The following is a 26480-nucleotide window of genomic DNA, read 5'->3' on the forward strand; positions in this document are numbered from 1 at the left end:
TTCATCAGCATAAATTGACTCTGAGGACATGAGTTTTCTAGGATGCTTGTTAATCCCTATGGACTAGAGATACCTTGTGAATTGAAAATCACACCACCTGACAGGGCTGTCACACTCCCTTCTTCAAAACACCAAAAAAGTAATGAAAATAAGGAGTGGCACCAAAAGGCGACAGCCTTCTCCTTTGTGTGTGTCTTCAGCAGCCATTCTTTGGGTCTTGAGCCACCCCAAACTTCCTGAGGTCCTAGACCCGGCAGATCTAGCTGAGTTCTTCAAAACGAAGGAAACAGATGAAGCAAAATAGGAACAAGCCTAATGAAAGCAGTGACATTAATATTGTTTTCATACCAATAGCACAGGTGACCTAGGAAATTATACAGCTGGAGTACTACAGGCATGTGAGTCATCCCACGGCTAAGAGAGAACTGGGACACAAGGAACAGAAATTGCRCAAGGCGATAGGCACAGTCAGCTAGCTAAGAGCAAAGAGGGACTCACAGCTGTAGTACTGCAAGCTGAGCAGTATATTAGTTACTTCACGCACTATGTGTCTCTTCTGCTAATAGAGTTGCAGATAAAGACGTGACGAAGGATGCAATCTAATCTGCCCTGCAGTGAAAAGTTATTCTAACTGTTCAGGGCTGCTTTTCTTCATGTAAGTGCCACAAGAAGATGGCCTGAGACAAGAAAAACATCTGGAGAGTAGGGTCTTTTCCTGCTTTATGCCTTGTGTGCATATAAAATAGTGCAGACATGTCTGCATGTATGTGCATGTGTTTGCACAGGTGCTAACTTCTCTCAGCCTCTGAAAGCTGGTCACGCTGACAGACACTCATGGAGGCAGGGGCGTCTTGTATTTATGGCGGGTTTTTGGCTCTCTAGCTGCAGAGGATGGCTAGCAAAACCTTCAACAACCCTTTTCTACCTTTAAAATATGTCATGCAGGCTTTCCCAGCTAGATTTGTCCACTCCAGATTTGTCCAAGGAAAACAGAAGTTGAAGCTGATTGTTGGGCCTTGTGGAGAAAAAAGGTGGATATATGCAGCCCTGAAACAAATGTGGAGGGATGTTTCTTAGGCAGCTTCAGCAGACAGAACAGGAAATGCGAGTAAACTAGGAACAATTCCCACTTAACACATAGATGGTCTTGTGGAAACGGTCTGATGCTCACAGGCTGGGGCAATATGGGCACAGGTTGTCTTAATGTGTCTGTTCTTGGGACAAATTAGTGTCTCCATGCTTCAGAGCTGTCAATTTGGCATGGCCTAATGTGGATCATCCAGAGAATACAGGGTGCTAGCCTTGTAAAGGTCACTGGGCTTAAGTAGATTTTACTAAACATTTAATTCCCTCAGCTTTGGCGATAAAGCAAGCTAAGGACTCGAGCTGTGATTTTATATTGCAAATATTTATCTGTGTCATAAAATGCCTTTGACAATGTGTGCCAAGTAACTGGGTGCTTGCAGCCTTGCAAAAGAGAAGCCAGATGTCCTGCGTTTTGTTCTGTGGTCTCCCTGCTCAAGTGCTGGTTGGCATGCTTAAAATTAACCCACCTGTGCAATTGTATGGGTGAAATATTTTATGCAGCTGCAACGAGTAGACAATATTTCACTTCTGAGGATTTTTTTAATACCTTATTTTATAATCCATTTCAAAATAAATGCAGCTGAGAGGGGGGCAAGAGAGCAGGAAGAACAACTGCGATCAGAGAAAAGCAAGGCGCGGGCGCTCGGAGCGGCAGGCTGCACGTGCCCTGCAGGGAGCCAGCTCTCGCAGGTGCAGAGCTCCCAGCTCTCCCCAGACACTGCCGAAACCGAGGGGTGGATCCGGCCCCTTGATCGTCACTGCGGGCTTCACGGCTGAACCCTGCTGTGGATGAAAGGGGCCTCTCAAAGCGCCCGCTGCTGTTGCAATAACGAGCCAGGGAAGCCAGGGACTCCTGGATGAGAGCGCCGTGGCATCTCTGTAAGGCAGGCTGCTCAGTCAGCCTGGAGTTGGTTTGATTTCCCTTAGCACTTCTGATTAGATATAAGTGGCTTCTTATTTTATTCAGTAGCCTGAAAGATACTGATGCATATGAGCAAAGGAAGATTAATGCTCGCATGATTAAAACTGTGCACTTAGAAAATCTGGTTCCAGTTATCAGCCTTGCCATGGTCTTTGTGCAAGTCACAGGTGGATTGCAGAGGTATTTTGATTCCTGAAGATGGTTCCTTTTTTATCCTTGCACTCTTATAAACAGCATAATACCCTGGCCTGGTTTTAAGTGGCAAAATCTCTACCTTAATCTCTTCGGTTTCCTAGCTGCCAAATATTTCTTTGTGTCTTGGAAGTTCTGGAATTTAATTTGTTCACATAAATGGTATAGTCTGTGGTGCAAGACATAGTGAGGGAAAGGTCGTTATCAATGGAGGGTACCTAACAAGTTAGGGGGCAGAAGAAAGGATTTTTGATGCAGTTACTTTTTTGCGGGGGGATTTTCCATTTCCTTAAAAATTGCAGAAATTAAAAATTTCATATTTTTATGGATTCCAAAAAGGAACAAAAATGTTAAAAAAAAAATCCAGGGTAACAAAATCTAGACTGTCAGTTTGCTTTAGCTGGAATGTGTCATTTTAATCAAATGAAAAACTGTCTTCTGATTTCAATCTTCTCAAATTTTTCAAATGATTTTGGTATTAAAAAAAAAAATGCATTTCATCTTGAAAGATTCTTCTGAAATGAAACCCCCAAACTTTCCACTCTGAAAACGTCACAACAGGATGCTTTGACACTAAGGCACTTTACCGCTTTTGTGTATATGTGAAATGTTGTCAGAATTGGCATGTATTTCTAAAACATGTCAATTTTAACAAAGACAGAAACTTTTGCTATAATATACAGTAAAAGGGGGAAAAAAAAAAAATCCCAGCCTCTTCACTCAGCCTGCGTCAGAAAGAAAAGCATCCCAGGCCACAGGGACCGGTCCTATGGCCTTTGTTGTGCCACCCGAACCGGGACAGGTGCGGACCCCCCCCAGATGTCGGCGTTAATGCTCACCCACCCCTGCCCCAAGCCCTTCAAGCACCTCTGCCAGTCCTAGGCCTCCGACAGAGAGCGGCGGCTCTGGGGACGGTCATCATCGCCAGGGAGGTTGCGATAACTGGTTCAGGACAGGCTAAAGGCAGCGAATTCCCGAGACAGCACAGCCCCAGCCGCGTGCGTGACCGCCGGCAAGGCAGAGCGGTCCTGGGCTGGGGGGGGAGAGTGGCACTGCACCGGCCAGCCGATCCCCCCCCATGGATGGTCAAACCTAATCAACTGGCAGCTAATGACAATCCCAAAGCAGAGCATTTGTGGCCAGTGAAAATCAATTGAGGGAAATGTGACAAAATGGAAAATACTGTAGTGCATTCAGCATATCGCCTTTGGGAAAAGATTGCCCCATCTCCCAGGCTCTGGGACCCAAGCCCCAGTGAGCAGAGACGGCCAAGTCTCTGGTCATGCTTTCACCCTGGAGAGTCTCATCTGGGCTGCTCACTCTTAAACGCAGCATGAGAGCTCACAGGCTGCTGTAACAGCTACAGTTCAGGAGAGGATGGTGCCACTAAGCCCAGCTCCAAGCAAGGGCTGATGCAGAGAGCAGGATGTGGCAGGCTTCGTCCTTTGGAACTGCTGCAACCCGTGGGAGGCCATTCTGCGGGGCATCAGTTTTTCCTTGCTGCATCCTTGCTCTGAACAGAGTTGTCATTGGAAAATATCTTAAAAGAGGAGCAAATTACAGTCTGCCTTGCTGTAGCTCTGCAGAGCTGGGCAGCCAGCAGAAGGGCTGCAGACAATCCTGGGCAACCTGCTCTAGTCGACCCTGCTGGAGTAGGGCAATCTCCAGAGGTCCCTGCCAGCCTCAGCTGCTCTGTGATTCCATGCGTCATGTCCGATCTGGACCAACTGTTGAAATCCAGATATTCTTTTAATTTCCTGACACTCAGATACCTGTCCAGAGCAGCTTAACGCCTGCATGCTGAGGACGTGGGTGGATGATAGGTATGGCTGCACAAGAAGCATTATCTGTTTCTCATCTTGTAAGACCGTTAATCCTTTCAGCTGTTTGTAAAACAGCCATTTTCTTCTGTTTGTAAAGTGAAAAATGGAACAACAATTCTATAAAGATCAATGACAGTGTTTACTGAGATGGTTTGCAGAACAAGAATTTCATATGAAGAATATTAGTGTGAGCTCAGCACCTTCCAATGTACCTGCTTAATTTGCAGATTGCAGGAGGCTCAGTCTGGAACACGAGCAGAAAGAGTTCGTGTCTGCCTGCAAAACAGTGTGTAAATGTACTTGGTGTATTTAGAAACAGTATAGTTTGAGAACTTTGACCTGGAATAGCCCCTCATCTCAGTCTGCGACTCCCAATATTTTTTTACCAGGGCTTCTCGTTATTACTTAATGTTAGTAATGGTGGAGCCAAGCCCATTTGTGCTGTACAAATGTACATGAACACGCGGTCCGTGCCCAGGAAACGCTTCAGCACGAAGCTCCCTAAGTGCGTTCTGTGGAACTCAATATTGTAAATTCTGCGCTGTAAAGGGATGTAGCTGCCATCAAGACTGTGCTAAACCCTGATCTGAGTTTCTACTTCATCTCCTCACTTCCCACCCACTCTTTCCTATTCCTTATGTCACATTTGTTTTACATTTAGGAGTTAGAGAAATTTCAAGTTTTGCAAATGTAATAACAATTTTCCTTCTAGAATATTGAGTTTCCCCTGGCAACTATCTCAGCTCCTGGATTCAAAAATGTATTTACTTGACCTCTAAATGGGGAAAAGAGAGCAGCTGTAATGCAGCTAGAACATGTTCTACATGATCTGGGATTTTCTTCCAAGACTTGGAAGCTAGAAACAACTTATTTTCCTTCTTTCTCTCTCTTTTCTTTCTTTTTCCTTCTTTCTTGTAAGAGGATGGGAAGTCTTGTATAATCACATGAGTGATTCCAGGAACTGGGACTCTAAGGCATGGGTCTGTCAGGGCTAATACTTAATGTCACCTGTCACTGCTCCCCTCAAATCAGCCGCACTAGCTGTCATTTCAGCAGAGCAGAAACATAAGGCATATCATTCAGCCACCTTCCTTGCCGGGAGTTTTGTCCATACACTGGCTGCCTTGTGGGGCTGGAGGGAGAATGGCAGCAGCCTTTGCTGCTGCTGCTGCTGTCATGAGCTGAGAGGAAGAAAACCTGCCCCATAGAAGCAGGATCTCCCCGACCATCTTTGTCCTCACACAGGCACCATCTGTTGCTTTCTGCAGGCTGCTGAAAGTCACTTACGAGCAACCTATTCCATGGGAAAGCAATACAGTGTTAAGGGAACAGTTACATTGGCATTAAGCTTAAAAACAGTAGTCCCCTAAACCCACTGCAGCGTGCTCCGTAATTAAAACATCCCACATCCCCTCTGATGAGCTAGTCTCATTTGGTAATGAAGCCATCGGGTAGTCAGAGGAGAGGAGGTGATGATGGAGTGGTATTTCATTCAAAACGTCAACCAATCTGTCCCAGCAATAAGGACATTGCTGTGATTCATCTCACTATAAAATGGATGCTGTCTGGGCTGCAAATCAAACAAACAGTTCATTTCAGCAGGAGTTTTCCCAGAGAAGGTGGAGCTCCTCTCTTTGAGTGGGGGGTATAGAAGGTGCGTGGAAACTGCAGACCTTTATAAAGCCACAAGTGAGCTGGAACGTGTGCTCCAGTGCAACTTGCCACTTTTCCTTTGTGCCTTTAGCTGTTGCTCCCCTGTACAGTCAGAGCAGCACAGAGACGAGGGAGCTGTCTATGAGGGGTGAGCTCTGCAACCGTGACCTCGGCCAGTGCCTACCCTGATTAACTGCAACAAGAAGCAGCATTAGTGAAACTGCACTGCTGCCAGGGCAGGAGCTGGTATCTCTGCAAGGGGCTACACAGTGTTACGCAGAGCTGATTGCTCAGAAATCTCCATATAACTTGAGCAACAAGTTGCCCTGGGCAACACCAGACAGCATGGGAAAAGCATCTGAGTAAAGAAGTGTAGCCAGCAGAGCATGTATAGAAACAGAGGCCACATTAGCTGTTACGTGCATCCTCAGTAGTTACAAATCTCTTTGGCAATAGATAGTCTGTTCATCCCACAGCTGTTGCAGTTGCACAACAGTTTGGGCTACATTTAAGATGCTGTTGCATCTTCTAGAACGAATTTCTTCCCTATCTCTCTTTCCTTTCCTGTTATCTTTAACACAGTACGGGGGGGTTTCCACCTACCTCCTGCTAGCCCTGGGTGCCAGATTTTCTCAGATACTTGTCAGCACATTGGAAATGTCCCTTCCTTTCCTCTGTGCACTCCCTCATAGAGAAGGACTCCTTGAAAATGCACCCAGTACCCCTGCTGCCGAGATGTGCTGTACTAGCCAGTCCTAACATTAGTCTGCACACCTGATAGGAATAACACTGATAATTGCCCACTGGTGGACTGGAGACTGCTCTGAACTTAAGGAAAAAGCAGATGAAACACACAGGAGAGGGGAAAAATGGGAGCAGTCAAAGTTGCTCTGCTTATAAAGGCAGCATTGCTTTGAGAAGAAGTTCTGCTATTTTAGAGGCCATAAATCAATCATAATTGCTCTGCTCAACTCCAAGTTTATAATAGAATTCACACACATCCAGGATCTTTGGGTTCAAGTCACCATGGCAACCCCAGCCTAGAATGGCTGCAGATGGTCCACATTACCTTTCCCATTGATCCTCATCTTTTTGTGAACATGGTTTACTTGGTGCTTCATGACAGATGAAAACCCGAACATGCTGTACTTTCCCTTAATGTCTGTACTTGTTCACCTCACGGCAAATATAAGCATGTAGAAGTGCCTGCTGCCTTTGTGAAACTAATCCAGTCAGAGTTTAATTGAGCACTTTATTTAGTGTGACATTATTATTCAACATGTGGATTAAAATATGCATTCAAGATTTACACTTTTATAGCCCTTTTGATGCAACAGCCATAAAGCTGTTGAGACATATGTATGCATACAGGTGGGTGGAAGCCAGAATTCCCCGTTTCATGGCAATTATGAAATGTCAAAATAATATTCGTTCCATCTGGATACAAAAACTTGCTATTTGGGGAATTTCCTGTTGAACTGGAGCTTTCCACTTGCCAGAAGGAAATGTGACATTCTGCTTTTTCTTTATTTTTAAAAAAGTAAGGTACACTGATGAGGTAGAGGTTTAGTTTCAGAGCTACTGAAAAAAACTTCTGGGATACTGAGAAACTGAGAGTGTGGCATTGCTCTTTTGACCTGAGATTCCTAGCATTTCCAGGCTCCTATCTCTGCAGCTGTGGAATATTTACAGGAATCCAGACTAGTTTTCTTCCAACCCTGCCTTGTTTCTACTATATGTAATGAGAGTGAAACAATCCCCTAAAGGAGTTAAATTCTGAGAAGCTCTAATGAAACAGTCTTTGATAAGACATGTTCTCATGGTCTGACTAAGGTTCATAACAGTCCTGCTAAAAAGTGCATTCTCCAGAAGGGTACCCTTGATCACAGCAAAGTGGCCTGACTTCTCCAGGGGCAACCCAAACAGTGAGTCAATGGCTAAGCTGAGCTGAGAGTTCACAGTTCCTGCTCATAATGTCACTAATTGGCTTCCTGTACCTGCAGAGAGGAAACAAGTATCATTACTGCTTTCTGCCAGCCACACAGTATTGGCCATGGAGACAGTAGGAGAGACAGGCTCTGAGGCTAAACTGAGACTACCATATGTATCTTAATTTCCATTCACTGATTTCCGGGTCGAATTTTCGGCTGACTGGCTCTAGAGACAACATTTCTGCTTAGAGTGTGTTGTGAACATGTTGCAAAACATCAGTGAGTGAGCCCCAGAATGAGGAGAAGGTGTGAGCTTGCAAGAACCAATTTGTCTTACAGATGCTCTGCAGCAATAGCAAGCAAGGAAGCAGGAGACAAGTCAAACGTGTGTCCATATTTATCTTCTCTGCCACTGGTGGGCATTTTTAGCTAATTGTATCTAAGCCCTTTTTCTAACGTCAGGCACAGAATTTGCCCCTGTGAAATCTGGGCTAGGGCTTTGGGCCAGATAAATCTGTCTCCCCTGCTGTGTGAGATGCTGTTGAAGTTCAGCTCCCCAGAACAACGTGCTAATAGACTGTGCTGCCCAAATAAACTGTGAGTTTCGCTTGACTGGTCTTCACCTGAGAAGAGGTGCTATCACGGCAGCACAAAGAAGGATGGTTTGGGGGTTGCTTGTGGCATGCCAGTGCTTGAAGGAGAAAGCTTTCCAAGAGCCCTAGAGGGCTGGCAAAGCAATGAAGTTGAATGGCATGTTGCTAAAGTAATAGTGAGGCATTCTATTTTAACAAAAGAAATGGGCAGAGAGGAACCTCATGGAGTTCACCAAATGGAAGTGCAGAGTCCTGCGCCTGGGGAGCAATAACCCCTTGCACCAGCACAGGCTGGGGCCAAACAGCTGGAAAGCAGCTCTGCAGAGAAGGACCTGGGGGTCCTAGTGGACAACAAGCTGACCATGAACCAGATCTGAGCTACAGGAGGTAAAACATTGTTCCTCTTTCTTCTTTGAATCCCTTGTGGGAGACTGGGGGGGGAAGGTGCCCTTATCTATTCCTATTTCTTCAGCAGAGACTTACTTTAGCCTGCCTCAGTCAGACAATTGCAATCTCCTCTTTTGTGGCAAAAAAAAAAATTGGAAAGGTTGTTAGACTTTTCTCAGAATAGTTTAAAGTAATCCTTGGTTTACATCTAGCTTTTAATGCAAATGAAATTTAGACACATTCTGTGGTATTTTCTACTCTTCCACTCTTTTTTTTTCCTGTTTGCCACTCCTTCATGGTTGCCTTTAACTGTACATTTCCCACCACTAAAAGCTATGTTTTAAGATAATTCAAGTTCAGTATAAATGGTTTAAAAATAAAACACTGCTGTATGTGCATCTAAATCATAATCCCATTCCTTCAGGCACTTGAAGGACGCCTTTCCCTCCACACAGTTACAGTTGATGAAAAGGTCTGGCAAGCTGTGTTATTTCTACTCTAGCCTTCCCTGTACTTGTCATGGAGATAATACAGATATACATTCAAGCGCTAATTGTCTTGCCACTGTTTGAGGAAATCTTCTCCTCAGATGCAACAACTGCAGGAGATCTGCTTTCAGATTCCGGCCACAAGGTTTCTGCATGACTTTGGACCAGTCCCTTTACTTCTCTGACGTTGTTTCTAACTAGGAAAGTCAGAATAGGAATCCCACTTTTCTCCCATCCCTTTCTTTGCCCTCTCTGCCTTTGAGAGAAGGCTGTTTCAAAGGGCAGCGCTTTCAGGTTGGCTAATTTTACCAACCAGATGGGCACCCTGCACAGAGGGCAAGAAGGAAATCCCAGGAGCACTTGACCACTGACACAAAGGTTGGGGTAGAAGCCAGTCCAGGACCAGGCTGCCTGGTATGGAGCCCTGGAGCTGAAGACAAGCAGGTGATACAAAAAACAGAACTGGGGCAGAGAAATATCCATATGGACTGAGGGCAGAGATAAAGACATGTAGAAGAGGCACAGGGGGCTGAAGAAGAGCAGGGCAAGAAGAGAGAAACTCCAGGGAAGAGATAAACATGGGCCTTGGGTAGTGCAGACAATGCAACTACAAGGTCTTTGTGCAAATCACATTAGGGAGTTCATAGCACTTTGTCTGAGTAGCTCTCCAAAGAGTCATGCATTTAGCACTTATTTTCCCATGGGTACTTGCTGACTCTCCTTCAACTCATTGGAACAATTAACCTTTATGAAAATACAATTAGCTACAAATAGAAACAAAAACACAGAGTATTACAGTAAAGGTGAGGCAGGATCAGTTAAGGCAGAAGGCCATTCTCCTCTGGGGACTTGCTCCCTGTTACGGAAAGGGTTAGCTATTAGAGGAGAAAAATCTGCAAAGAAACCCTCAGAGAAAAGCAACAAAACAGACAGTTTAAAGCCTGTTCTTGGCATCTTTGTGACTTATGATGTGCCCACGTAATAGCTGGGTCAGTCCTCCAGCTTTCAAAGACAGGAGTGGATTTGCTCACTGCCCTGTATGCTAATGACTGACATTGGCTGAAGAAAGGAGGAGGAAGTAGGTTGCCAGCAGATGACCTGCTAACCTTGGTTTTAATTAGGTTCAGCAAGATAACAAACAGAGCAGGTTTCATTTGTGAATGGTGAGCCAATAAAATCCACTAAATTTTTTAAAATAGTATCGAAGCAAGAAAGGCAGGACTTGCTCTTCTGCTTCTGATGGACTGGAATTGTATTCTGAAGTTAGTGGCGTCACAATGGAGCAGAGAATATTGAAAATGCTGGAATCTGATCTTAAATTCCTGAGGAGTTAATTGTTTCGGTGATAGCATGCAATGATGCAGAATGAACTTGCATGGAGGTTTGCAAGAAAATCTATTTTTATTTGTGTCTTGTCATTTCCTGATATTATCTGAGATGGAAAGTAAAATTCATAGTGTAGCCAGAAGCTGGAAAACCCCAGACTTCACTATTAAGGCTCATCTAACATGATCTAAGCCTCAAGAACCTCAAAGGCATGGAGAAGTGTTACCTCTCACAAATCATCTGACATGTGGTGCTTAACCCATGCTGTCCTGTCTCCCCTGGGAGAGCTCCTCACATCCAGACTAGAGCTGTGTAATTGGAGGATTTGCGTAATGGGACCAGGATGGGGATTATCCTGAGAGCATGTCCAGCTGCCGGAACTACAGCAGCTTTTGGAAATTTTCTGATATCTAAACCAAAAGACTATGATAAACACAGCGAAGCATTATGCTGAATCCGCATTGTTCCAAATCTAAAGGCAGGCAGAAACTAGTTCTAGGCTTTTACTATAGATGGTCCCATCTACAGCCTGACGTTATTCTGGCAAGAAAAAAAAAGGTCACAGCAGTTTGGCAACTTCCAGTCCCAGCTGGAAACCTGTGCTCTGACAAACCTGTCTTGGCGCTGCAGAAAGAGCTGACCTATTGCCAGTTCCTAGAGGGAACGGAGCATATTCAGAAAATAAGGGAGGATTTCTGTTTTCCCCTCAAATGGGCAAACATTAGCAGTGGAACGATTCTGCAAGGCTATCGGTGCATCATCAGAGAGAGACAACCACTTGCTTCCATAAAAAATCTGTATAAATCCTCTTGGATCAGCATCTTAATTTTCACAAATTGCAGTCAGCTGGTTTCCGATACTATTATCAAATGGGAGAATGTTTGGCAGCCTACAGACCTGCTGCCAGGATTTGTCTCATAAAAATGCTTTTGGGCTTCACAGTGAAGTTTGTTTCTCTCTGCTTCCTCCGCTCCCCAGTCAGCCCAGTTGCAGAAAGGCTCCCTCGCTCCCCTGCTGTGCGCTGGCTCCCCCGCTTGCAAGCAAGCAAGCAAGCAAGCAGCGCCCGAGGTTCTGCAGCTTGCTGGGAGCTGCTTGTTTAGCCTCTCATTTGCCCTGTGTTTCGCAGGGTAGTACTCCTGTTAGCCTCAGATACGTGTACTTTCTGTTTCCTTTTCTGTTGTTGAAAAGTCTTAATTTCAAACAAAGAGAGTCTGCAGATTCATTTACAGAAGAGGCCTTGGGTTTATTTTTTGTCTTTGGCCTTACCGCATGGAAAATTATGAGCAAAACTCTGAGGTCATGGGGGGGGGGGGAGAGGGTGGTTTGCAAGCACCTACTGCCTTGCACTGTTAGCAGTTATGGAGTTACAAATGTAGCTGGTCCAAAATATTTGTGGGGAAAAAAAAAAATCTTTCTACCTTTTTAGCTTTTTTTTCTTTTTTAAAAAAATTAAAAGATTTTGTTGAAATTCTCAGTGAAAGGAAATTCAAGTTTTACTCATCTCTGAATAAAAGCAGATACATGGCACAGCTAATGGTCTTAAATGTCTTAGCATTCAACTGGATGATAACAGAATTGTGCTCTGCTTATTGCTTACTCCTTATATATGTTTGTGCAGCAACTTGCACAATGAGGCTTTAATCCCTGGCTCACGCCTCCTGGTATCAGTGCAATACAGATAATAAAAAACAACAGGAAATGAATTTGCTGAACTTATTCCAGATTATAAGTGTTACTCATAAATACAAAGCTACAGAATCCAATCTGTTATGAGATGATTTTCCTTGAAATTACACTTACCATTCTCTATAGTTGCTTTTTTGTTAAACATAGGAAGGTAGAGCAAAGACCATTTATGCATGCAAATGCCAAAAAAGAATTTTAAACAAATTATTACAGAAGTCTCTTTGGAAACATAAGAGGTAACCAGTGGGCTATGTGTCTGATGTGTAGATTATTGGTTTGGTTAGAACAGAGCATGAGTAATATTTCAATTTCCATATCATCATCCAGAGAATGAAATATATTTAAAGTAGCCTTTGACAATGCAGGTCCACTCCTGTTACTGGCTTTCTGAATTTTAATCCTCTTTGGGAATTTAGCCCTTTATTACCTTGAGCTGCCAAGGAACAAGATATTGAAAAATAAATAAATGCAATTATGAGCCTCAATAAAATATAAATTAGTTAGTACCTAAGAAAAACACTTCACATTTCTAGAGCTTCTTAGAGCAGAAGACCTCAAAGCATTTCACAAAGAAAAATCAAGATCTGGATTACACATAAGCGTGGTTTCATTATCTGGACACCTTTGCCATTTAGTCAGACCGATACAACTATGTGCATATGAAAATCTGCATAGATTCATATCCATTCGATGTCAGTCAAACTTATTCAAACAAATGCAAGGTGAATTGCTATCAGCAAAGTTTAAACCAAGATGGAACGCTGTCAGACAGATGCTCGCTCTGTGAGCGTTCGTGCCAGCTGAAAACCTTCACTGCAGCTGCCCTTTTCCGGCAGCGCTCTGCGGGGGCGGCTGGCCTTCCGGCAGGGCAGGCTGCGTAGCCCTGCCTGCGCCGCTGCGGGCAAAATCAGCCAGCCTGGGCTAAGCCGTTTAAGCTGAGGATCTGAGCTCCCCTTCGGGTTTCATCCGAAGCAGGCTGGGGAGTGCCTGCCTTTCCCCGCACGCCTGCGGTGCTCGGTACCGGGTGTCCACTGAGGCAGCACGTTCACCGGCAGAGCTGGGTCTCTCTGGGGAGGTTTGACCACAGCCTTGTTTAACAAACGTCAGCGAAACAGTATAAGCCAAGCTTAAACCAGCATCGCTGTCGGGCACAAAGTGAGCTTGTTTAACTGAACTGGTGCAGTATTTTATCTTCAGCTAAAACAGTGCAGCTGCCACATGAAGGCAAATCCCCCATCTCACAACATCCTGGGGCAGTGGCCTCAGTAGATGAAATTGTCTTTGAGACAGAGAGACAGCACACAGATTTATCTGAGAGCTTAAACGGATCTTCAGTTTTTTGCTAGTCCCCCTAACAGCAGTGAGTTGCCTCCAGAATTATTGCCTCTTCTTTATAGATATGATAGAGGAGACGGAGGGGCTTGTCCATGATACTTTAATCAATCAGCAGCAGAAATGGAGCCAGAACCCATGGTCTGGGGCCTTAGTCTCTCTGATCTAACTACACTTCCATCCCTGCTGTGTTTTCGCTGAGTTAGCTGAAACAAACGTCTTTCACCAATATATCACCTTCGACTCTGTGGCAATTTGATCCAGAAGAGACACAAATGCTATTATATATTGACCTCGAAAGTGAGCAGAAAATTCTCCAGGTTTTATCAGCAAGCATGGGATAATAAAAAAAGATTACAGCAAAGTCCTAATGGGATCATGCTGAAGATTATTTCTCTGAACCAATTAAGCATATGAAATCATTTCCTGAGTGGATAGATGTTTTATTAGAAAACTGCTTTTGTAGAGAACATGGAGTTTGCTTTGCTTGTGATTTTTTTTGTTGTGGATGCTTTCATCACACTAGGGAGAAGACTTGCTTGATCAGACTGTATTTTTCTAGACTAGTTCTTCAGTGACTTTTCTAAAAATAGAAGAAATCCAGGTTATATGAAAAGGAGGATTCATAGCCAAAATTTAACAGCTGACTCAATGCAAGAACGATCTGGTAGTTGCATTTCAGTTCCGTATTAACACCCGGCTTTCTTAGACCATGTTTCGTCAGAATATCTTTGGTGCTTTGCAGAGAACATTAATGGTGCTGTTCCTGTCTTACAGATGAGGAAATAGAAGCTAGGGGGGAAGCTCCTTGGTCAAAGCAACTGAGCTGTCTAGGAGTATGCAGGCTGTCTGGTGCTTTCTGCTTCTATCACTCAGCTGACACCAGATTCTCCAGCTTGTAAGCCTGACATGAGGGCCAGGCGAGTATGAGTTGCAAGGCCATGAGAATGGTGGGATTCTGCAGCAACATGACTGCAGAGAGATTGGCCATTGAGGTCTTCACTACATCCTGTCTGCCACAAAGATCTGCAGAGCATCAGGAGTGATGCTAATAGTCTCTGCCGTTTGCAAAGCATGTGGAGTGTATTCACATCAGACACTACCTGCAGCTCCCAGGGCCCAAGAGACTCTGACCACATGAAGTACAGGGCAGTGGTAAACTCACCCTGGAGGATTAGGGTCCAGGTACTTGAAAGTATTCATGTGCTTGACTAGAAGAAGAATCAATACATTCAGTTAAAAAAAAAAAAAAAAAGAATAACGTGACATGAATATGTAATGTGGTATGGAGGAATTGGAGACACTGTTAGCCTATCAGTCAGCATCTAAATCTCGAAGTTGTCCAGAAAGAAAGAAATGCCTTATCTGGGGAAGCTAACCCAATTTTTGGCTTCTAGCCAAGACTCTCTTTCAACTGAGCTCCTTGGCTCTCTATGCTGCTGGCTGCAAGCCAGAGATTTCTAAATTTAATCCACAGCTATATGCCTCATTTCCTCTGTCACTGACATAGAAACCTTCTGTAGTTCTTCAAGGGGCAATAATAGCAGTTTCAAATGCTCTGTCTTTCCATAAGAGAAGACTCCTCCTGTGCCTGGGGTACAAGGGCACCTATGATCCAAAACCATTTTTGATTCTAGCCTGGGAGAAATTTGCTTTTTAAATGCCCACACTTCAACCTAGAACAAATAATGTGTTGTTTGCAGGAGGTGTATGAAGACAAGCTGAGTGAGGTTCATGTGAATCACTTTGGAAATATCAGGAGCCGACAACAGTAGCACTCTAAAGCAAAGATTTTCTTTATGCTTTAGACCAAAAGCATTTGTCTCAGCAGACTGTAGACTATCTCCTGTAAATGCTGTAACAGGCGGGGATGTTAATCAGCCTGACTTGCTCTGTTTTTTGGGGGTTTTTTTCCTCTTTTCTTTTCCTCTATCTTACACCTGAAGGATAGAATTAACCTTTTTCTATATTTGCAGGTAGACCCCTTCCAAGAGGATCTAAACTATCATAAGATTCCCTGAAAAGCTATTAGCTACTAAGCTTTATATTTAAGGGCCTCAGGCAGAGCCCATAAAGGAGTGAGAAAGACGCCTCCTTGTTTCACTGGGACTGGGTCCTTAAGACCAGGTATAGGAGCAGTGTGGGATGAGTACACTTTAGCTTATGAGCTGGTACGTAGCCAAAATGACCTTTTTGAGCCATTTGTATGAATGACTGTCTCCAGCAGTGCCTTTCTGGGCAGCTCTTGCCCCAGTGGGGATACTCTATTCAATGGACTGATAGGTTACAGATGAACAAGCACTCCGTCAAACAGCTTGCGCTGAACTGTGAACTCAGATTGGAAAGTGACCAATGAAAAGAGCCGAGAGAGATGTTCTTCTCCTGGTTTTAGGCTAACTGATGTTTTTCTGTAAATTGCACCAAATGAGGAATTGATAGCCAGACCCTAATGAAATTACAATGAGGGATCTATACATGTGTTTCCAAGCATAACAGCAAAGGTCTTCTCCCAAGCAGGGTAAGAAGGTGACTTTGCATATTTCCAGACTACAGGTTTATATTTATGAGTATATTTATGAGATGGTTAGCATGGGTCAGCAGCACACAGGCTATGATAACAACAGGAACGGTAGGGGAAGTTACTTCTATTTTGAAGGAGAAATTCTGGATGAACTTGTCCTTATTTCCACTATTGCTTACTGCATGCTAATCTCTGTACACAGCAGGGACAGATGCATGTTGCTCATCAGCTCAGTAAAACTTTTCCATTCTACTAACTTTCCATAAGCACATTATATAGGCAGAGACATTATTTTTGCAGTTGATTTGTAGCTGCAACTGCACAAAAGAAAATACATGCTCTCAGTGAAAAGACATGAGGGAAAGAATGCAGCATTTGATATACTGGCTAGAGTAGTTCTCCAGCTTTGCTGTCCTGACTGTGAGATACAACCAGGAGTGTTTATGTGACTGGGCTTGAGAGCAAATTTTCATGCTCAACAGCTCTCAGAAAGCTGCTGTATGCTGCCAGCTGCAGAGAACTTCAGAAGGGATTCAAGAAATGCAGAGGGGTTGGATTTTATTCTGAAGGTTGCCAATCTCTCCCTCCAAAATTTATTCTTGGGCTCAGTCAGTTACTGTAAATTCCCTATGAACCCTGAATTTGCAAAGAACTCAGTCTGACTTATTTGGAGTCTGATAATGATTTGTTAACACTTTTATGAAAGGAATGTTTTATATAAAAATCAGAAAACCCCCAAAATTTTGGTAATACTGGCTGTCGTGAATGTAACCCCTGCAAATAGAATCCATTCTATCATATTAAGGATTCGCAGTCACCCAGTAGGATAGAGGTATTACATAAGTAAGACTGGGAGTGAACTGTGATGTGCCCTCATAAATACATGGCTCTAGGATGCTACTGGCGATTTGCTTTAAATGCAAACACGTTTGCTGGCACACGCGTTGTGACAGATGCCTGCTCTAACCATTGGACTTTGGACACATGGACTCCTCTGTTCTTTCATTCCCCTTCCTTTCAGAAGTTGCCTTTGCTGCCCGAGCTGTGAGAGGATTAAGTCCTGGCAATAGTGTTCAGTTTGCTGAATTGCCCTGGTTTCCTGAAAAAACTGAACCAGATTGTAGGAACAGAAGTGATACCAGTAAAAAAAAAAAAAACAAAAAAAACAAAAAAACCCACCTGCTTTGCAGCAAGATCTAGGAACAAAATTCCCTGGCTGAAGCTTAGCTTATAGGGCTGCTTTTAATTTTGATTCCTGAAAACGCTGAAGCCTGCGAATGAAAAGCAAGAGGGAGCGAGTCCTGCACAGGCCGCCAGTCTTAGTGTGCACACACAGGCCTGGAGCTGGGGGCACCYGGTTTTTGTGGCAGCTTGTTGGATTGGGTGGAAACAGCAGAGGTGCAATAGTGACAGTACCTATGTGCGCTACATTCAAGCGCTCCTCAGAAAATATGGCCCTTGTTTATTGTTGTAGTTATAATGGTTTGTCATCTAGATGGGTCTGTATAAAATTTATACCCGCTTAATATCATTTTTCTTATGCAGTTAATCACGAGGAAGAATAAAAAGGGAGAGAGCCTGAATACCTCTATTTCATTTGCTTAATGGAGCGCTCAGAGTGGGGGAGAGAGAGTTTGCTAATAATTTATTTTAGTAATCTGGGTTATATTCAAGGATTTCTGATGCTGTCACCAAATAATGCTACTCTGAAAGGTTTTAATCTTTCCTGTTGCTAAACATGAAAGGAAACAGGATTCCACATGGGAGAGTCCTTTTGAGAGGGAAATACAACTCATCTCCAGCGCTGGGAGGGGACTTTGCTTCCTAGCCCTGCAGTCGTCCTGCTCATCTTGGTCCTCCCTGGGACCGGTGCTCGCCTTTCCCTGCAGGCTGCTCCTGCTCTTCGACACGTTTCCCACCCCAGATAACGCTTCTGTTCCTACCTGTATCGCTCCTTCGCTTGTTGCCACTTGCCTCACACCAGCATTATCTGTCCATAACATAAACTGAAAATAAAAGAGCAGATTAGCACAGTTAGTGTTTGCAGTACAGCCCCATTTCGGTCCTAGAGCCTCCCCGTCTTTACTCCTCTCTCACTCAGCCTCATTCCGGCTCATGCGAAGAGCAGGGTCTCCAGCCTACTTTTTCCCCAGCTCCTAGGTTAGAGGGTATCCCCCCAAGACCCCTCCCTTCCTCCCGAGAAGTGCTTCTCCTCCTCACTGTCACACCCGACACCGAGTCCTCGGAAGCAGATCAACCTTACTGCGTCTTCTGTTAACATTTTGGTAATAAGAATTTGTACTGATCCGAGAGACACGGTGAACATTGGTAATAGCTTTCGGTCCCCAAAGCTTAGGGGACTACTTTAGATAACCCTGTAATACAGAAGGAGGAGGATAACTCTGGCAACAATTTGGAGAGACCTTTGAGAGATGTTTAGTGCTGATGGTTGATTTAGAAAGAGATAAAGAGGGGCAAAATCAGATGTCTCTTCTGAGCTTTCACATAAAGCGAGAGGGGAAAAAACCCTTTGATGTCTGGGATCTTTGTCTCTTCTAAGCAGCTTTACTTTCATCTTTATATTTTATCTCTTTTCTTTAATTAGATTGTCCAAAGTCTTTACAACTTCCACAGTTCTCCTGCTGTTCTCCCTGGGATTTGGGAAGCTTTACTGAGAAACAGATTAAAAAAATCCACCTTTTGATGAAACAGAGTTTGTCTAGTGAGACCACAGACACCTTGCAATCTGCAAACAGGACAAAAACCTGGTCAGCCCAGCAGCTAGCATGCTGCTGGCATCCGCCAGCAAAGGACAGTCGTTTGCTGGGTACAAACACGCGTTTTGCAGCATGTGACTTCTCTCATCCTCCAGGGCCTAGGACCTTCCTGAAATCTGAGACTGATAACTGAGGGTGGCACTAACATCGAGTTGCAGTTGAACTGAAAGAAAGAAAGGGTGCCTTTGGAAAGCCTTAATGCACTCGAAAACTATGTTGTAGTAGTGTTCTTAATATTGATATTTCACTCATCACAAACACCAACATTTTGGGGGGAAAAAAATCCGTATTTTAATAAGATCAAACCAGCTCTCAGAGTTCTGAATGATACTGGTTCCAACGAAAAGGTACAATGCAGAAGCAAAACCTGAAGGAAGGTTACCATGAATCCTGCTGCTCTTCTTAGTGGCATCATTTAGCATGAACCTGCATTATACCAGTCCACAAAATCTTGACAGTGTGTCAAAGGGAGTTCTGGCAACTTCTTCCCATCCTCCTTCCTTTGCAGAAGGGTAAGGATCCTGGAGGCAACCTCTGAAGTTATAGGCAGTATTCATTACCATCACATGAAGATGCACTTCACATTTTATCCTAACTCTTGAAAAAAGTTTCTTCCTGAAGTGTCATCTGACTTTTCAGAATTTTCCCCCATCAGCTCATGTGCACATTCTCCTTCGCTATTTCTTTTTTCCCTTAATTGGTACTGTGCCCTGCAATAAAATAGATTGTTTGTTTCCTAGGGACCATTAGCCAAGAAAGAGAATCCATCCTGAATCCAGCAGGAAAAAATCCAACCAAACATAAGCCAGAGAAAACTTGGAAGAACTGGCTGCTTTTGTTTCATACTGATTTACTGATGAATACTATTGGTGAAATGTTTTACCTATTTCCAAGAAATTCACCCGAAGTTCCTGCTTTTATTACCCACCATCCAAATCACAGTTGGAAAGAGCGTGGGAGGTACTGCTAGGAAGCCTCTTAGCATCACAGCCAGCTTTTACAGTGTGGGAAGAATGTAATTGCTAGCACACGTATTCCGGTAGATGTCCAACAGCCCTCCTCTGCCTGAGCTCACCCTTTGGACTCAGCCCAAGGGTCTTTTTGGGTCGCACTGACTGCGCCGTGGGGGGAGCAGACTGGGTTACATCATGAGCTTGGCTTGTTCGCTGCTCTGTCTCCCACTGTGACGGGTAACCAGAAGAAAGCACTCAAACTTTTAAACAGTGGTTTTGATGGGGATGGGAGAGGGGAGTGAAAACTCCCAAGGGTTTGTGACTTAAGCTGGCAGCAAAATTATTCACGAACTTGTGAAATATTTTGTGTCATTGAATCTGCCTATTTGCTGTTGTCATTCAGAAAAATTTATGGAGGTACAGGCAAAAATAGCCCTCCTGAAGATACCTAACTGCATCATCCTCAGAGCGAAGACTGCATTAGATGTGTCGTACATTCATCTTGCTTTTCCTCGCAGAGGATGTCTGCTAGTAATTGTGCTTCCTGATATGAAGCTTGTAGCTCTGATTATTCTCTATTGACTAACTCTACACAACCTCTTAGTGTTTCAGTCTTCAAAACATTTAAACATAACTGAGGCTGTTACACTTCGTTCCTCAGCTCTTCCTCTGGAAAGCCAAAATGATAGTACCTTTCTTCTCCCCCTGTCTCTGTGCAAGCCCCACACACACCCAAAAGAGGTTTTAGGCCTTCCCCAGACACCCTTACTGCATCTACATGCAATATTTCACACCATGTGAGTCAGATCTCAGACGAGCAAGTGCATCAGTTTTGACAGGAACAGAGACATGTCCTGTAATGCTGTCTACCCAGATAGCAAACATCTGGCAGAAGGACCTGGGTCATTTTTATTTGTCTTCAGAGCATCCAACACCATGCAAATAAGCTCTAAAAACAAGAAGGAATCAGCTAGACTTTCTTGGGTAGCTGGAAATAAACCATGACTGAGGTTTTACTCTTCTACCAGTGATAAAGAAGAGAATAAAAAAGTTATTGCTGTGTTTATTTCAGTGAGGTGCTCTGCACAAGTGTCAATAAAAATTAAAAATATATATAAATCATGGAAACAATGTCTTTGAGCAGATGCACATACAGGGAAGGAAAGAAGGAAGAGTTTGGGGCAGAAAGTGAAGGAAGAATCATTTAATGCACTTGGCTTTCTAACAGCTAGGATGAAAATGATATTGAAACCTATAGTGGTGGTGGTGGTGGGGGGGAACAGAACACGACAAAGAGGTTCATCTAAGTATTAACCATGTACCCAGAGTTCCCTAAAGCATAGCCTTAGCATCAGAATTGACAGGGAGAAGACTATATTGGAACTGGTGCTGTTTCCATTTGAGAAAAACTATGTTTTAGTTTTATCAGAAGCCTGGACTTGATGGTATAAAAGATCACATCTGGTCCTCCGTTCCTATGAAAAAAACCTTCACGACATGAAGGAACAGCCAACAAATTAGATGGCTGCCCAAAATTTTCCCTGAGGCACTGGTCACTATTTAATGTACAAGTACTGGATATCTCTTCAGAGTGTAAACCACTCTGAAAGAAAAATACAATAATAATTTGCACTTTATTCATTTTCATCCTCTGCTTTTTATATCAGACATGTCTTTAATGAGAATTCTGTGATAATGAAATTTTGCTTGGAGAAAATTGATTTTGCTATTAAAAAGTTACTCTAAAGTAACTAGGATTTGAAACAGTAATAGGAGTGAAAGACCAAAGCAGAAAATAAAATGTATCTGAATATAATCATATTATGGTTTTCTATTAGAACTTAAATTATGTGTTGAATATAGTAGCTTTGAAGGATATACTTCCCAGTCCTCGACCTGAAAAGGACCATTGTCTTGGAGCATAATATTAAATGAACTACCTTAATGACTTGGAACTTCTGTACTCATAAGCTGACACCTAAAATCTAGGACACAACATCTTCCCAGCATTAATTTAAAAATGCATGCTAATAAAATCCTGGAGGATGCAAGTTACGTCTAGGAAGAGCTGTGGGTGCCGAGGGCAGGCATGCCTGCGCCGCTCCTGGTGAAGCGAGCGCCGTGGGAAGGCAAGGCAAGGCGAAGGGCGAGCCGGCTGGCAGCGTCCCCAGCGCGCGCGTGTGATGCAGATGCCCGCTGGCACAGCGCCGCGGGGTCAGCTGCCCAGGGTGCACACACCATCCCTGCCCGCAAGGAGGGAACGGGACAGGACAAGCAGGCAGATTCCCACAAGCCCCGGTGAGAGCCAGGAATTGACTCCACTTTTTCAGACACCTAGCAGCAGTGCCTTCCCTTCGTTGCTGTGGGGACAGTTTCGTGGTCAGCTCATGGGGGTAGCTGCTACGTCATCCCAGATGTACTGGAGGAGCAGTAAAGGTCACAAGATCCATGCTGTTTTGTTTTTTAAAGATTCTTGGACTGACTGTTTCTTTGCCTCACCCCATTAACTCCCTAACTGCCCAGTAAAACTGGAAGAGAATAATATCACTTACCTTTACTGATGTTAACAGGAAAAATGTATTGTTGACAAATAATAATATTTTCCATTTATGAGTTTGCTTTTGTGCGTAGATTGCACATAGGTCAGGAGATTAAACTGTGTATTTCTGATGCACTTCTCACCAAAGCCCTCACAGTGCTTTAAGGGAGTGGTTCCTTAGTGCCCCCACCTGTGCRCGCTAAGAAGGCAGCAGGCATCCCTTCCTTGCTAAATGCTTTACTCAGGTGTTTTGGGTTTTTTTTTTTCCTGCTGTTCAGCTTCCACACATCAAGCAGAAGAAACAAAGGATTGGGGCTGGCCATGAAAAGCTACTACCTGCTGCCTGTTTCTGGAGTGCAGGTCCTGATTGTCTGCACTTATCACGTTTTGGCTCGTGTCGCAGAACAGTCTCTGGACTCCTTTCCCATGAAACCAAAACGCAAAATGTCCCATGGGGATTAGCAGCTGCTAATGGGCATTCGGTCCATGCGACCAGACTACGGCCAGCCTGCAGAAACACCCTCAAAATTTGTGATGTGGATGTTGGGTCCTCAGCACCAGTTGTTTCAGGCTGTAGGTCCTGTGCTATTGGGCTGCCCGAGTCTCTTCTGTAGTTCATGCTCTTCTGAACAGGCTGCTTTAACATTTCTCAGGCTGGCAATGAGGAGCTAAGGGTGGCTCCCAGGGCCCTTGCACACGAAGCGCCACCCATTCCCCACAGCCCGGCAGCTTCCCATTGCCTGCTCGTCCCCTCTGAAGGACGGCCAGGTGAATCATTCCACAGGGACGCCCTAAACACAGCCAGCAGGAAACGAACTGGGCTTGCTGTAATGTGTATGGCGACTCCTCCTGACTCATCCTGGTCGTTTTGATTTAGCCCTTCTGATGTTTACCCCTCCATCCCACCCACAAGTATATACTTTGATTCTGGAATTCAATGCTTTAAACTGGAAATAAACGCATGTCTTTTAACTAGACAGCATTGTGGAGTATCCCTTGTAAAGATTCCAATAGACTTGTAAGCCCCGGAGTTTATTGGTATAGATGGCCGCATAACTGAAGTATTATCTTAGCAGAAACTGCTTCAGGAACATAGATGGATTTCTGCACAGTGAAATTGTACGATCAATCATGGGATTCAGCTGCAGAAAGCAAAGCCTTGTTGATATATTTCTGCCTTTAGAAAGACATTTTAAACAGTTGCTTTCTATCTTGGCTGTCATGAGTCTGGAAATGGTGATGCAAATGCTTTCCTGGCCCAGTCAGGGCCTCTCTCATTCCAATGAGGGCTCCATTTTCTGTGGCGGAGTAGGGCTCCCTGTGCAAATGTGCACATCATAGAAAACCATATTTTCTGCTAGAAAGAGTTATTCAGCCCCCTGCTGCTTGTGGGTAGGAGACTTGGGCCCAGAAATTGGTCCCCAAAAATTTAAGTGCCTAACTTAGACTTCTTTCATCATGCTTCTTCACTTCACCTCCAATGGTAGAGGCTGGTGTCGTGAAGCTCTTTGTCATGAATTCTGTCCCAGCTTGGGGAACAGTGAGATGAGAGAGATCATTATTGATTTTCAGCTACGAGGAGCAGGGGACTCTAACAGAGTGCCTAGGTGGGGCTGATTTTCCCCTATTCTTTTCATTCTCAGTGCAAGAGATGTACAACTGCTACTGAAGCCTTTACGAGGTATGGGTTTTATAGGTGCTCAGTTGCTACCGCAGCCTTTATGAAGCGGAGCTTTTATAGATCATGGCAAGAACATTTTTGACTGAAGCTCTTCAGCCTCTTATGGCTGAGTATCAAGGACAAAGATTTAGCCTGTACAAACCAACCCTCCCTCATGCGACTGAAGCATGTCTGTATCTTCTTGCACAGGTTGGGTTTGGTCCCTCTACTCTTAGAGGGGTCCCTCTATGCTATCCTTCCATCTCTTATAAATGTCAACCTAATCAGCCCTGGCAGGGTGGAATCCAACAAGAAATCGTGCTTTGAATTAGCAAAATATGGAAGGCGTCAGGACTCAACACTTGAAAAATACCCCACTTCCTCAGGCCAGAATTTTGACATGAGGATTAGAGAGCTCTGAGCCAGGGGAGAGATGGTGGAATTTGGTAATCTAGCATCTACTTGACTGGAGCTCATGAAAAATGTGATTAAAAAGCTTCCTTTTGTTGACATACTCAGAGTAGCCAGAATAGGGGCAATCTAAAGAGAATACCTTGCCTTCTAGCACTGATATCCCACAAGAACATAACAGCTTATCATTTTCAATGGCTGGCACTAGATTTTAATAGGCCTAGAGCACATAAAAGTGGTGAGGAAGACATATTTAAATCAGTCAAACAGAACACTTTCCCATCCCTCCTCCCGACCCTATAGGAGTACATTTATGGTCTAATATATAATTGACAGGGCTGACTCTTATAAAAGTGCTCTGGCATAAGTGGTTATAAATGTGTATCGTCTGCTCTTTATAATCCATTAACTCATTAAAATAATTGTTTTAATTTGAGTGTTAAAGTGATTAATAGGTCAAGCGTTAAAGGAAATTAATACTCCAAACTGAAGCATAACTGCAGCCGAAAAATATCTCCGCTGATTTGGCATGGTAACAGGTACAGGCTTGTGGTTAATGAGCCTTGGGAAGTTAAATATAGACTGGCATGGGGAAGAGAGGAAGACAACCGCTCTACGAAGCATGCCTGGGAAGGCTGTGTGACCTGAACCTGGAGCCCTCTGTCCAGCTCAAACCTTTGCCCAAGCACAGCCAGACAACGGGCTCTGCTGCCTGTGCCCAGAGGTCAAGTTAGCTGGGAAGGAGACACCAAGACTGATTTTATCTCCTCTGACGTGGGGGAACAACAAGTCAGGAATTACTCAGAGAAGCTGGATGTATCCAAATTTCCAGGGCTGGGTGGGTTGCACCAAAGGTGCTGAGAAAGCTGCACAAGGTGAATGTGAGGATGAAGGGAGAGAGGTAGATGTGATTTAACAAAGCTTTGGACACTGTCACCTGCAACGTTCTCATTTAGAAGCTAAGGAAGGATGGGCTGCACGAATGGGCTATCAGGTGGGTCAAAAGTGGGTTGAACTGCCAGGCTCAACAGGTAATGATCAGTGGCCCAGTGTCTGGGAATTAATATTAGAGCCCATGGAGTTCAACACCTTCATCAGTGACCTGGATGATGACACAGAGTGTATCTGCAGCAAATCTGGATGGTGCCAAACAAGGGAAGTGGCTGACACGATGAATGGCAGAGCATCAAGCCAAAGCGACTATCCCAGCAGTGTCACTCCTGGAACTAAAAACTGAAAGTTGCAACAGGCTTTTTATAAAACCTCTCAGATTTACTAATTACAGGTGATTTCCACCTCTTATGTATCACCTTTCTTTTGCACAGGGTCTTCTATTGCTTTTAAATGTCATATCCAGTGCAAAAGGCAGTATTGTAGTAAGAAATATATGATTCCCCCATGCATCTGCTAATAAACTGCATTTCATTCTTAACTGTCATTTCTGATTTTTAGGACACCTTTAAATGGGAAAAGAAAGAAAGTAAAATAAAGAGTCAACTTGAAAAGCAATTCTTTCCCAGTAAAGCAGCCACATCTTTTAATTCAAGATCTAACATGCTCTCCTGCTAAATTCTGCTCCTTTTCACAGGCTAACAATAGCAGTGTCTTTGTACTCAGAATGCTATTTGATCCATGGAAAATGATAAAATATTAAATGTATACTCTTTTAAAAATCCCCCCCAGATAACTGGTTGTCAATCAGTTTCTTCAGCAAATCCATGGCAGCAACAGAGATCAGTTCCTTGCAGAAATTACTCTTCCATATATATTATATTTTGGAAAGATGCCACAGCCTTTTGCATGGAGTAACTGAGCTATACAGTGTGTATTGCAATATCAAACCATATATAGTAACACTGACAAATGTCAAGCAGGCATTCATTGCTGAGATAATAGAAATCAGAGCTGGTTTCTCCTTGTGTGTCAGATCCTCATTTATTGCTCTCTCTCCTCCACTGTCATGACACTCACACCTCCCTTTCAGTCTCAGCAATCACTCATATTAAGGCTTATCATGTGCTGTCTTCATTTGGAAATAGGTTTATATTCAAGTTTAGAAATTAAGGGAACTGTTCAGCCATTGATGTAATATGCCTTGGAAAAGTCTCTTTAAACAGTGAAAGCAAAACTGTACTATGAAGGGCCCTGCAGCAATGGAAGAACCTGGATTATTGAGCCTAAGTGAACAGATGAGAATCAT

Source organism: Apteryx rowi, unplaced genomic scaffold (assembly GCF_003343035.1).
Source record: "Apteryx rowi isolate R43461 unplaced genomic scaffold, aptRow1 scaffold_278, whole genome shotgun sequence".
In the NCBI taxonomy this organism is placed as follows: domain Eukaryota; kingdom Metazoa; phylum Chordata; class Aves; order Apterygiformes; family Apterygidae; genus Apteryx; species Apteryx rowi.